This window comes from Neolamprologus multifasciatus, chromosome 6 (assembly GCF_963576455.1).
Source record: "Neolamprologus multifasciatus chromosome 6, fNeoMul1.2, whole genome shotgun sequence".
Lineage (NCBI taxonomy): Eukaryota > Metazoa > Chordata > Actinopteri > Cichliformes > Cichlidae > Neolamprologus > Neolamprologus multifasciatus.
The window spans coordinates 1,898,680-1,910,839 of NC_140444.1; the positions used below are offsets into that span (position 1 = coordinate 1,898,680).

The following is a 12,160-nucleotide window of genomic DNA, read 5'->3' on the forward strand; positions in this document are numbered from 1 at the left end:
CACCATCTGAAGTGGACTTGTTAGAATTTTATAATGACATGAAATGGAAAAAGTTTCAAAGCCCTGCGGACCTTCTCTGGATCTCTTTTCTTTGTTCGTTCCATCAAGAGAGATCGTGTCATTGTGAAACATCTTTGTGCATCTATGCAGACGCATATTTGAATCTCCTCACTAAGCCGACCCGCCCAATTTGCACATCTCTCTCAGCTCTCATCAACACTAATGGCTGAGCCAGGAGAACCATACAGAACACACCATATGTTGCTCCCCGTAATCGGCTCATTAGGAGCCAGCCTGCTTACACTCAGCCTGAATGGAAATGTGAAGCATAGACAGCCAGATGCAGCCTGCACGCTTTTGCATGTGCAAACAAACATGTGCAAACATAAACACAGTCACACATGCAGAAACACAAGCTGCACGCGTGTGCACGTAGATACTTGTAAGTACAGTGATGCAAGCACGAAGCGGTGTTCATCTTACTCATTTCTTTTTTTTAGAAAAAACAAACTAAAAGAAGCAAACATATCAAAAAAGTTTTATTTTTCAAATGCTCATTTTTAATTAATTAATTTAGCGCAAATAATACAAATAATAAAAGTTAATCACTGAGGTTAATTAGTATCAACACTTAGTAATAAAACAGCAAACATGTCAGACGCACTGATCACAATGTGGCAAAAAGCTTAGAAATTCATTGTCCTATCACAGTGTTTGTTAATTTACACATTTAAAATATTATCTTTGTAGTACCCTTTAGATAAATATAGGGTTTAAATCATGCTAATGATATTGAATTTGTCAGAGCTCTGTGTGTGTGGGCAGGTGGAGATGTGGATCCAAATGCAGGAGATGAAAATGGAACTGACGCTTTATTGCTGGCACCAAACAAAAACAGAAAGCAAACCATGAAAACAAACAGAAGCAACCAAAAAACAAGGAGCACAAAGTCCAAGAACTCAGGAAAACAGATCAAAAACCAAACTAGATCAACAGGAGTCCATGAAAAGTTCAGGGGGTCGACCCGGAGGTCAACAACACAAGGGCCAAAACAGTTCAGGAGGCCGGCCACGCGGAAGGAGGCGACGACAGAGCAGTTCCAGAGGCTGACCCCGAAGCCAGCGGTGGCGACGAACTGTCACGGGGCCGAGCGGCCTGTACTGAACAGGACTCAGGTGCAGAAACCCAGAGCAGAGACAGCAGATGATATAACACTTTATTAGGCGTAAGTGCAAAAAACGTAGCAAAGACTAAACAATAAGATGTGGAGTTTGACGAGGCGTGGCCTGGGAAACGTGGCTAGGGCGAGGGAATGAGGCCTGAGATGCAGAGTGGAGCTGAGCAGGGAACAGTCACACTGAAGAGAGACGATAGTGGAGTTAGGGAGGGAGTGGAGGCAGCTCTGACGTGGCAAGTTGTAAGAGTAGCAATTCTTACTTGCAGTAGGGGACATGGAGCGTTGAGAGGGGGGTGAGAGAATCCAGGGGGGGCTGAGTGGCGTGGAAAGGCTGACCTGAGATCCGGGGCTTCAGATGGAGTGTGATGGCAGGAGGGCAGGCAGGTGAGGCACAGAGAGATTTTCAAAATGATTGCTTGGTATCCTGAGTCTGGAGGTGGAGCGTGAGCCAAGGTGAATACAGCAACTGCAGCACAAGAGAGTCTGGTTAACAAGATAGATCACAGCAAGAACTTGAAGTATAAGGCCTGTTACCAACATGTGTTGATGACGAACTGGCAGTGAATGAACATCAACGTGTGGCTTAAATCCCTCTGGCTTGATTGCCTGCAATTGGCTCCAGGTGTGCTGGAGGAGGTGGCCCTGCCCAGGGGCGGATCCCAGGTAGGTTCAGGAGCCTTATGGAAATTCCAGCCACCCACTGCAGACCATGACACGAACTTTCTCAGGAGGCCAGCCTCGACGGCCAACTAGGGGCCTGGAAAGCAGCCGGCAGAGGCGAGGTGGAACAGGCCAAGCTGGATCTGATGACGGTGTAGCCGCGGCGGGACCAGACGGCAGCGGGACCAGACGCTGCAGGCGACGATGTGGAAGTAGCAGGCGATGACGCCGCGGTCTCAGAATGAACTGGCTGGGAAACCACACAACACGTGAGTGGAGCAACATTTTTATTCAAAACATAAAATAGGCATTTTTAGAAAAGGGGATTATTTAATTATTTTAATTAAAGCGTTCGGTAACAGCAGTGAAAAGAACAATATCAGCCAGAAGTGTTAAACTACCAGTAATTTTAATTTCTGTCACACACACACACACACACACACACCTACACACACACACACACACACACACACACACACACACACACACACACTTCTTTCTCCTGTTTCTTTCCTTCTGACCTAATGAAATGTTCAATCACGAGCAGTTTTCTCTTCCTGCCATGCTCGCTGCCATATTCACAGCGTGCCCCTGCCACACAAAACAAATCCAGCTTCTGGCTTTCAGTGCAGTGTATTACATAATCTTTGAGGCAGAAGGCTGCCAGCATTATAGCAACCATGTTAACCTTAACAGAGACTAACTCTTAGATTATTAACCTGAGATTAGCTAAAATGTCTCATGTGTAAATTCTTACAGGAGCTCCCTCTCCATTATGACTTTGAGCTTCAGTCAAAGTGCTTTATAGTTAGAGCACAGCTTAAAATCACGAGTCTCCAAAACAAAAGAAACGCAAGCCAAATAATTACAATGATAACACTCAGGATGTGCAGCAGGTCATCTGCTACTAATCGGAAGGTTAGTGGTTCGATCCCTGGCTGCTCCAGTCTGCATGCCAAACATCCTCGTGTAAGATACTACGCCCATGTTGCTCTCTGATGCATCAGCTGGAGTATGAATGTGATGCGAGTGAATGTTAGATAGATGAATGAGACGAATGAGTGAATGAGGCATGTTGTATCCAGCCCTGCGAGTGCTCAGGTCGACTAAAGAAAGGCTATATAAGAGTCAGAGCAGACAAAGCCTGAGACAGGAGGACAAAAAGAAGTTGCTACCTGCAGGCAAACTATGGAGTTAGGAGATCTGTGACATATCGTGAAGCTTTAAAAACACATGATACAGTTTTGTATTTCACAGGTCGTCAGCACAGCTCAGTTAAGGCAGGAGCGATGGGTGTAGGATCTGCATTTTAAGCCATCTGCGAATGAGACGGTGGAGTTGAACAGCCTGAACATGCAGTGAGCTACTGTAGCCAAAAGGTGATAAAAAGCAGGGAAACTGTTTAAGTTGACAAAACCATCTTTAATGTAACAATGCTTAATCCCGCCCTTTAAAGGATTACTGATTTAATAGTTAACATCAAGATTTGTAACTACAGTTTAAACATATGTGGATAACAGGGATACCGATACTGGTATCGGTATCGGGGCCGATACTGTAAAATGTGTGTGTACTCGAGCCCGTTCTCACTCCCGAGGCGTAACATGCCGACGTTTTGTCACGTCCCGCGGCGTTCCTGAGGAACGCGAAAGGAGACCTTCGGCGTTCTTATGGTCCGTGGCGGGTTATGGCCGAAATCCAGTGCAATGACGCTCCCGCGGTAATAGACGTTCCAGCCCTGTATTCCAGCCCTAAACCTAACCTTATCCCTAGCCCTAACCATAACCTTTTTCCTGAGCTTAACCAGGACTTTAATGATGTTAAATAGCGTGTTTCTAAGCGATTTGAAGAAAAAGAGCGAACATGTGTAGATTGAGTCCATATGGTTCTCATTTTTCCTCATTTTTCCGAGGTCGTCATTTAGGAACGTGGTGGGTAGCCGAAAACGTAATATGTTGACGATTTGTCACCTAGCGTAAAATGTTACGCTTTGGGAGTGAGAACGTGTTGGTGTACTCATACTCGTAAAAGTTAACCGATACCATGAACCGATACCAACTTATTTCATTAATCAGAGGGTGGCTTGTCATTTCTGTTGTAGTTTTTTAGATTGGCCACTAGGGGGCCAATTATTATTTTATTTATTATTTATTTAACAATAATTATTTTGTTTGTTTGTTTACAATATGGACACTCTGCAATAATTTAAAAGTTTAATTTATTCTCAAACCTAATTTGTATTTATTTTATTCCAAACAGAAGTGTTTATTTATTATTCTGAAAGCTCGAGACAGTGCCAATAGTTCAGTGATATTTTGTAAAATTACAATGTGGAGACTCTGCAATAATTTAACAGAAGTGCTTATTTTTCACTTGAAATTTTTTTGTGGTCATTTTTATTAAGATTTTATTTTTTATCGGCAGAGAATAAAATAAAACTTCCATAAAATCTTCCAATTCATTGCATTTGTGTGTGTGTTTTTTTTGTACTTTGTATTGGCAAGTACTCAGATCCAAGTATCGGTATCGTATCGGTTTGAAAAAATTGGTATCGTTGCATCCCTAGTGGATAAAGACCAAGTGTCTTGTTAGAATCTTAATGGAGCCAAACAAAATAACTTCTGCTTTGTCATCATTTAGCTGAAGGAAGCGACTGGGGACTTTGTTGCACGATGAAGTCTTGTAAGGCTTTTGGTGCATCGAGCACATACTCAGATACAGAGGATCAAACGCGATGTATAACTGATTACTCCGAGATGATAGAAAGAAAGACAATAGCTCGATGCTCTGTCTGTATTTCCCCAGCGACCTACTAATTATCACCATTTGTTCTCTCCAGAATACAACTGTAACGTCTCTGCTGCCTTTAACTTTAAATGCAAGAATATACATCCCGGGTTTACCACTCAGTTGGTTAGCATATGGGTGGCTTGACAACATCAATGCATCATTTGAAAGGATGAGCTGGTCTGGTGGAAGCATCTTGCATAAGAAAAAAGCTCAGAGGTGCAGACAAGTGTTTAAAATGCCTGGGCAGTAACACAAGCATCTGAAAAGCAATTGATTGGACCACCACTGCTGTCTGAATTGCAATTTCATCCATTTACCTCTGTTTCAGCCGAAGGCACAATGATGAAGAGTGGGAACAGTTACAGAGTGGTGAGCTCCTGAACGCATTACCCGGCCTCACCTCTCTCATTTTAAACAGTTCCATTTACATCTGTCTTCAACTCTGAACTTAGAAATTCAATCAGATTTCCTCCATTATTTAAGAAATAATGAATTAAAAACCACCTGAACAGTTTGCTCGGATCTTTAAAGAAGATATATTTAATACTTTTATAGTAACAATCTATCACTGACAGTGCAAAAACAAGGTATCACTTGCATGAATCTGCAAAGATGTATCACCAAAATCGCAGACTCCCCTCTGGCTAGAGAGTATTAGCTCGCCGTTTAGGTGTCTGGTCTTTAACTTCACTCTTTTGGTTTACTGCCATTCACTCTAATAGCATTGTTTTTGACTGCTGCAGGCAACAGAAAACTTCCATGAACCCTCATTACTGTACCTGCTCAGCATGAAACAGCAGACAGACACGGTCAGAAACTGGCTGGTGAATGTGGTGAAGCATTGAGCAGCTAAAGAGCCAAAAACTTCCCTCGGGAGATGGTAGGAACCCAAAAAAAGATCTTCTTCAAAACACATCAGTCACAGCATCCTCTTCACTCAAACTTGTGATGAAAGGACGGAGCAGTGTAGTAATGGACCAAAGAGAACAATGAAGCATCATGATTCAAAAGTACATGATTTATGTCCCCACTTAATTGTGCCTGCAACATGCTTTGAGAAAAATGGTTGCGCTCTATTGTCCCAATTTCTCAGGTGTCTCTTCTGGAAAATGCACCGTTGGTCGGCACCAGTGTTGATCAAGTTACTTGAAAAAAGTAATCAGTAACTAATTACTGATTACTTCCCCCAAAAAATAATCCTGTTACTTTACTGATTACTTATTTTCAAAAGTAATTAGTTACTTAGTTACTTAGTTACTTTTTAAAAACACGATTTACAACCTGAATAGGTGATAAAGTGATAGATCTTTCAGCCCAATTCTACTTTTTCTGCATAATCATCATACAAAATGTAATCAAATGGAAAAGTCTCTTTTTAAAACTTGTTTTATTAGTTTTAATCTTTTAACTTTATGCATCAAGCAAAAATTTAATTATCTGCAACATTCTCTGACTGGAATAAATTAGTTTAACATTTAAACTTATTTTCTGCACATTCCAGCACATAAAATAAAATATTTTTGTGTTTACACTCAGTCTTTCAAATAGATGCAAGTAAAACACAGCAGAAAATAAATAAAGTCAAAGACTAGCGGTCCTGTTGCTCTATTTTCACCTGTAAAGCAGGAGTGGGGTAGGCGGAGGTTTACCCTGGTGCAGGTGTGCAGCGGTCAGTGGAAGAATCCGCGAGTTTCTCTGTGAGTTTCCCATTACGTCGTAGCTACTCGCTGCTTGCTCGGAAGTTTAGGGGTTTTTTCGCTGTAAAAAGAAGTTTTCTTCCCACGCACAACGGACACTAATGTTTTTGTCACTTTTTATGGAATCAAACTCAAAGTAAGGTCAGTACTTCCACGCTTTAAACGCTGCACGCTCATACTCTCTCTGCACTCGATATATGATCCATTGTTGATCTGCACACAGCTGTTGTCACGAACGTCGCACTCGCTTACGTCGCTGTCATGAGACATTCTCACAAAAAATCACAGTTTTAGTAACGCAGTAACGCAGCGTTCCTACGGGAAAGTAACGGTAATCTAATTACCGTTTTTGCAATAGTAATCCCTTACTTTACTCGTTACCTTAAAAAAGTAATCGGATTACAGTAACACGTTACTTGTAACGCGTTACTGCCCATCTCTGGTTGGGATGAGCTCACCTCTGGATTACATTAGTGGAAGAAAATGGATAAATACTCAAAATTACTTTTTATCTATATGTTTATGTAGCTGTTAAAAGAATAGAGCTGCCATAGACATATTTACACGTCCTGCTCTCCTGGAAGAGAAATCCCCTCTTTGTTGCTCTTCCTCTAGTTTGTCCAGTTTTTGTAAAGTTTTTGGTTTAATTTGAATATTTTTCTCACCTGTTTCAAGGCACACGGTGTGCTGTGCAGCTTCTAAAGCCTCGCATTGTGGCCTACATTAATGAAATTGACTGAACTTGGTGAGTCCTAATCATTTCTTTTACAGTGAATTCCTTTTAGAGCAAAAATGGTTGTAAAAAAATCAATAGGAAGCCCAGCATTTGGATTTGCTCACCTACACTCAAAGCTACAGCTCCAAAAAAGATTCCTGACCCTCACACAGACTCAGCAGAATACACAGGTGCTCTGTGAAAAGGAAAAGGTTATGTGCGTGTCGGTAACAGCTTTAAACATCGTTCACAGCCCCCGCAGATCTGGGATTGTTTGATTTTGAAGATTCACTACTGAAAAGTTGATTCTTCAGATCTGAGAACAGGCTTACAAAGAGCTTTTTTCTGAGCGTAAGGGCTCCATGCTGGTGCAGACGCCACTGAGCACGCTCACCCATCTCACAAACACTGATGCACTCTGTCATATATATAGTTATAGTTTCAAATTTGACTCATTCTATTGAACCAGTGAAGCCACTGCAGCAGGCTTGCAGAAACCTCAGATGCAGCACAGAAATGTGTTGTATGTTTTATAACATCGCAGTCTCACCCCGATGTTTTTAACCTGTTCTGCCAGTTTAGTTCAAGTAAACTTACCCACCCACTCATCCATCTCTGAGCACCTCCTGGATGGGCGAACTCCTCACCTCATCTCTAAGGGAGAGGCCAGCCACCCTTTGGAAAATCAACCTTGTGATGACCCGATGATCTGATGAGGCTGTGTCGCCTTTTGCTCCACGACAGCTGGGACAGGTTCCAGCTCATCCACTGCATAAACAGTTAAGAAAATGGATGAAACTGCAATTTAGTGAAGTTGTCTTTATAGTGTTGCTCTCTTTTTTACTAACTGGATTATTTTACACCTTTTTGTGTCTTAAATAATCAGGCCCCATCTTATCTTAATGACCTTGTAGTACCATATCACCCTATTAGAGCACTTCGCTCCCGCTCTGCAGGCCTACTTGTTGTTCCTAGAGTATTTAAAAGTAGAATGGGAGGCAGAGCCTTCAGTTTTCAGGCCCCTCTTCTGTGGAACCAGCTTCCAGTTTGGATTCAGGAGACAGACACTATCTCTACTTTTAAGATTAGGCTTCAAACTTTCCTTTAAAGCATATAGTTAGGGCTGGACCAGGTGACCCTGAATCCTCCCTTAGTTATGCTGCAATAGATGTAGGCTGCCGGGGGATTCCCATGATGCGTTGAGTTTTTCCTTTCCAGTCACCTTTCTCACTCACTATGTGTTAACAGACCTCTCTGTATTGAATCATATCTGTTATTAATCTCTGTCTCTCTTCCACAGCATGTCTTTATCCTGTCTTCCTTCTCTCACCAACCAATCACAGCAGATGGCCCCGCCCCTCCCTGAGCCTGGTTCTGTTGGAGGTTTCTTCCTGTTAAAAGGGAGTTTTTCCTTCCCACTGTCGCCAAAGTGCTGCTCATAGGGGGTCATATGATTGTTGGGTTTTTCTCTGTATCTATGAAGCGCCTTGAGGCGACTTTTGTTGTGATTTGGCGCTATATAAATAAAATTGAATTGAATTGAATTGAATGATTCGGCTGTGTGACAGGCAGGAATTGGACCCAAACTCAAACAAACATTGAATGAAACACAAGGAGGGGAGACGAGGGCTCACAGATACACAAAGGGGCACACAGGGGGTAAAGGTCACAAGGGGAAATCAAATAAGGAACAACTTAACAGAGCAACCCAGGAACCGCGGCCTAAATAAAGAACAAAATACAAAAATACATGAAAACTAAGAATGCTGGGCCAACAGGGCCCAGGATCACGACATCTTTGGTGTCATTTTACATTAGAGATCAAGTAGAAATTAATCTCTGCGTTCCGTTTAGTTGTTTTAATCCTCAGAATGGAATTTTTGTGTCTCGGGATACGATCTAAATTTCCTTCCTGTAGTCCGTTTGCACCTTTAGTTTGTTTGTGTGTGACTTGCATTTCTCTTTAGGCAGATGTTCAGTTTAGTGTTTAGAAAGGGTTCAGCCAGGTCTGCGTGTAGAGGATGGATGTAGCCACCGTGATGCCACCCATTGATTAGTGATGTCCTTTTGTGAAACTTTCAGCTCGACTTGACGAGCGAGGCGGGATGTGACCGACTGAAATCGAAGATGCCGCACGCTCGTTGACTTTCTTGATTTCTCGTTAATTTGTTTCACTTCTTTTCTTTTTCCAGTTCATTTTCTGATATGTTTACGTTTCTGTTACTTATTTTGCCCCAGTTTGTGTTTATTTTTAATCGTATTTGATCTTTTCTTCCATTTGGAGCCACTTTTGTGCAGCTATTATACAACTCTCTACTTTCTGTGCTTCTTCTCTTTGCATCGCTTCCTGTTAGTTTTGAGTTTTGCGTCAGTTTGTGTTCATTTTCCTTTTACTTTGTGCTCTTCTTGTTGGAGCCGAGGGAAACAGTTTGGTGGCCAATGCTGTAGTTTTGACACTGCAAGTGAACCGTCTGGCATCACACATTGTTATTTGATCAATTTTAAATATAAAAATATTGATTAGATCAGCTTCACAGCCACAGAGTAATCAATAAGGAAAATATATAAGAAATGATTTTGTCATTTGGCCTTGACTGAGGCGCTGGCCTTAAAACAGGAATCGATTGTTTTTTCCCTGAAGCTGCTCCTAGAAGGTGAGGCGGGGTCAGTGTCCCGTTGGGATTTACATGGCAACCTAACTTTGGTTGGAAAGTCAGGCTTTAAGCTGCAACTTTCATTATACAACAACTATTTTTTCCATCTTATCCCTATAATGTCATGTCTGAGTTCGTCCAGGTCCTTCTCCACTATCATTTCACATGCACAGCTTGATATGCCCGTGCAGCTTTGCACACACCGTTGCCAAACTTGCAGCAGATTGCATCAATGCCACTATATCTACTTTTGCCAAAATTATTGTTCTACTTGTCAGTTTTTATTTTCCTCTGCCCACCATCAAAGCACATTGATATTGACAAATTTCGTCTAGTAATCCAGCTCCCTGGAGTTAAGTGCACAATGCAACCCAAATGAGGGCCCACCCATCCTCGCCGCCTTGCCCGATTTGCTTCAGTAATTTAATCATACGAGTGTTTGGTGATGGGATTGGAAAACAGAAGCGGCGACCGCTCTAATATGAGCCCAGGTGAGATCAGGCCACAAGATTTGTTGCCACGATACTTTTGGCTACACGGGGAGAACTGCTGAGCTGATGCCGTCAACGAGGATCAGAAAACGTGGGATACACAGTGAGGACGTTAGAAGAAAAAGCAGCTGCACATAAGGACACAAGGCCGACTGCTAGTTTGTGAGTGAGCATGCAAGTGTGGGTGGGAAGTAGAATATGAAATCCCTGTATCGACACGAACCAGTTGACAGTTTGCCGGTTGCAATAGGTGTCGGAGTGGAGCCTTATTCTGACTACCTCTTGAAAAATAATAAAGAGAAAGATAGCAGAAATTGAACACGATGCCCTATCATCCCCTTATTCCACCAAACACACACACTGTGCTGCCCTTCATCATGTTTCTCTTTATTGAGCCCGGATGCAAAGGACACAAACTCCATCCCACTTGATCCTCTCTCAGCACGCTGGATTACACTCGGTATGAATGGTCGAGGATCCCTTTGTGCAGTTTTATTACGGCCAAAGTAGGAAATCAACACAACAAACTGCAGTTTAAGTGATGTAACTGATTCAGTACTGCACTATACTGCTGTGCTGTGCAGTTTATGACTGGTTTTGAATAGTTACTTATTTTTAGCCCAGCACTGACTTAACTGACTGGCTCGTCTGAGATGACACCATCAGTCAGAGCTGCTGAGCAGACATTCCTATTGCCACCAAATCCCATTAAGTTAAACAGCCCGAGCTACTCTCCAGATTCTCAACGCAGGGCTGTTTATTGCTGCAGCTCTGTGGAAGAAATATGATGCATGTGTGCTGCTGGGGTAAAGTTTTCTCCCACAGTACAGAGTAAAGATTTGAAATTGAATTCCTGCTAGGTGTGCCTTCCAATTTATAATAGATGGATACGTTATTCATTCCTTTAGGGTAATTTGGGGGTCCGGCAGCGCACAGGTACCCAATGAATACAATTAGCAATGGAAAGGATGCCAGAATTACACCTGCGTGGAAGAGATGTGCAAAGAAGATGGAAAAACATAGATAAAGCCAGAAGCAAGAGAGAAAAATAAGCTACCATAAAATGGGGAAATAAATTTAGAAATGTTAAATCGTATAAGAAATACGCAGCAGCGCAATATAGTTATCATCAGTCCTCCTTAGTACCCCAATTTCAGCCAGTGGTGTTGGGGATCTTCTCAACTTATGAACACAGGAAAGTACCTTCATGTTTTAATTCGCCATCTAATACCGTTTGTAAAGCATCGCAGCGGTTTCATTTTTCAGCATAACAATGATCCCAATGATACACCAGTGTGGTGAAAGTATATTTGGGAACAGTATCCGTAATGGATTGGCCTCCACAGAGCTCGGACTTCAATATTATTGAAGCAGAGTGATCATGCAGACAGAGAAGGAAAGAAAAGGCAGCAAATATCAAAAGAAAAGCTTTGAATGTCGTTCAGGAAGCCTGGAGATCCTTACTTTTAAGAATGACAAGAAAGCTGCCTAAGAGAGTGAAAATGGACTAAGAATAAAATTGGTCAAAAAGATTTTCAGAATTCCACAAATATTTAAATCTCCACCAACTACTCTTTGACAAACTCCCTGTTTGTTTGTTATTTTGTGGGAATCAGAAAACAGCTTTGTCGGTTTAATGTAGACAAAGCAAATGCAACTTCAGTGTAAATGCACTGGAACAGACATTCATGTGAGATTCAAGTTTGCAAGAGTTTATAACAAGAGCTGAACTTTTACATATTTTAATGAAGTCAGCTGTGTCTTCAGTTTGTGGAGAGCAGATTACTGTGCATAAGGATCACAATTTAAATCACCATCACCAGACTAAGCCAAGTTTTTACGAAAACTATTTCACATTTTCATCATTTCATTTTCATTAACATCTACTTTTAGCAGTTTCTAAAGAGAGAAAATCAACACTGAATTCAGTTAAATTTTATTTACACAGCGCCAAATCACAACAACAGTCGCCTCAA

General features: G+C 41.9%; 1 long non-coding RNA gene across 1 annotated transcript; it reads right to left on the minus strand.

Annotated features, from left to right (window-relative positions):
* Window positions 1-815: 815 nt before the first annotated feature.
* On the minus strand, window positions 816-1,790 carry LOC146516120 (uncharacterized). Its single transcript, XR_014874372.1, has 3 exons — window positions 1,716-1,790; window positions 1,438-1,643; window positions 816-1,357 (listed from the first exon to the last, which is right to left on the minus strand). It is a non-coding gene; the product is annotated as an uncharacterized LOC146516120 (long non-coding RNA).
* Between the last annotated feature and the right edge of the window lie 10,370 nt (window positions 1,791-12,160).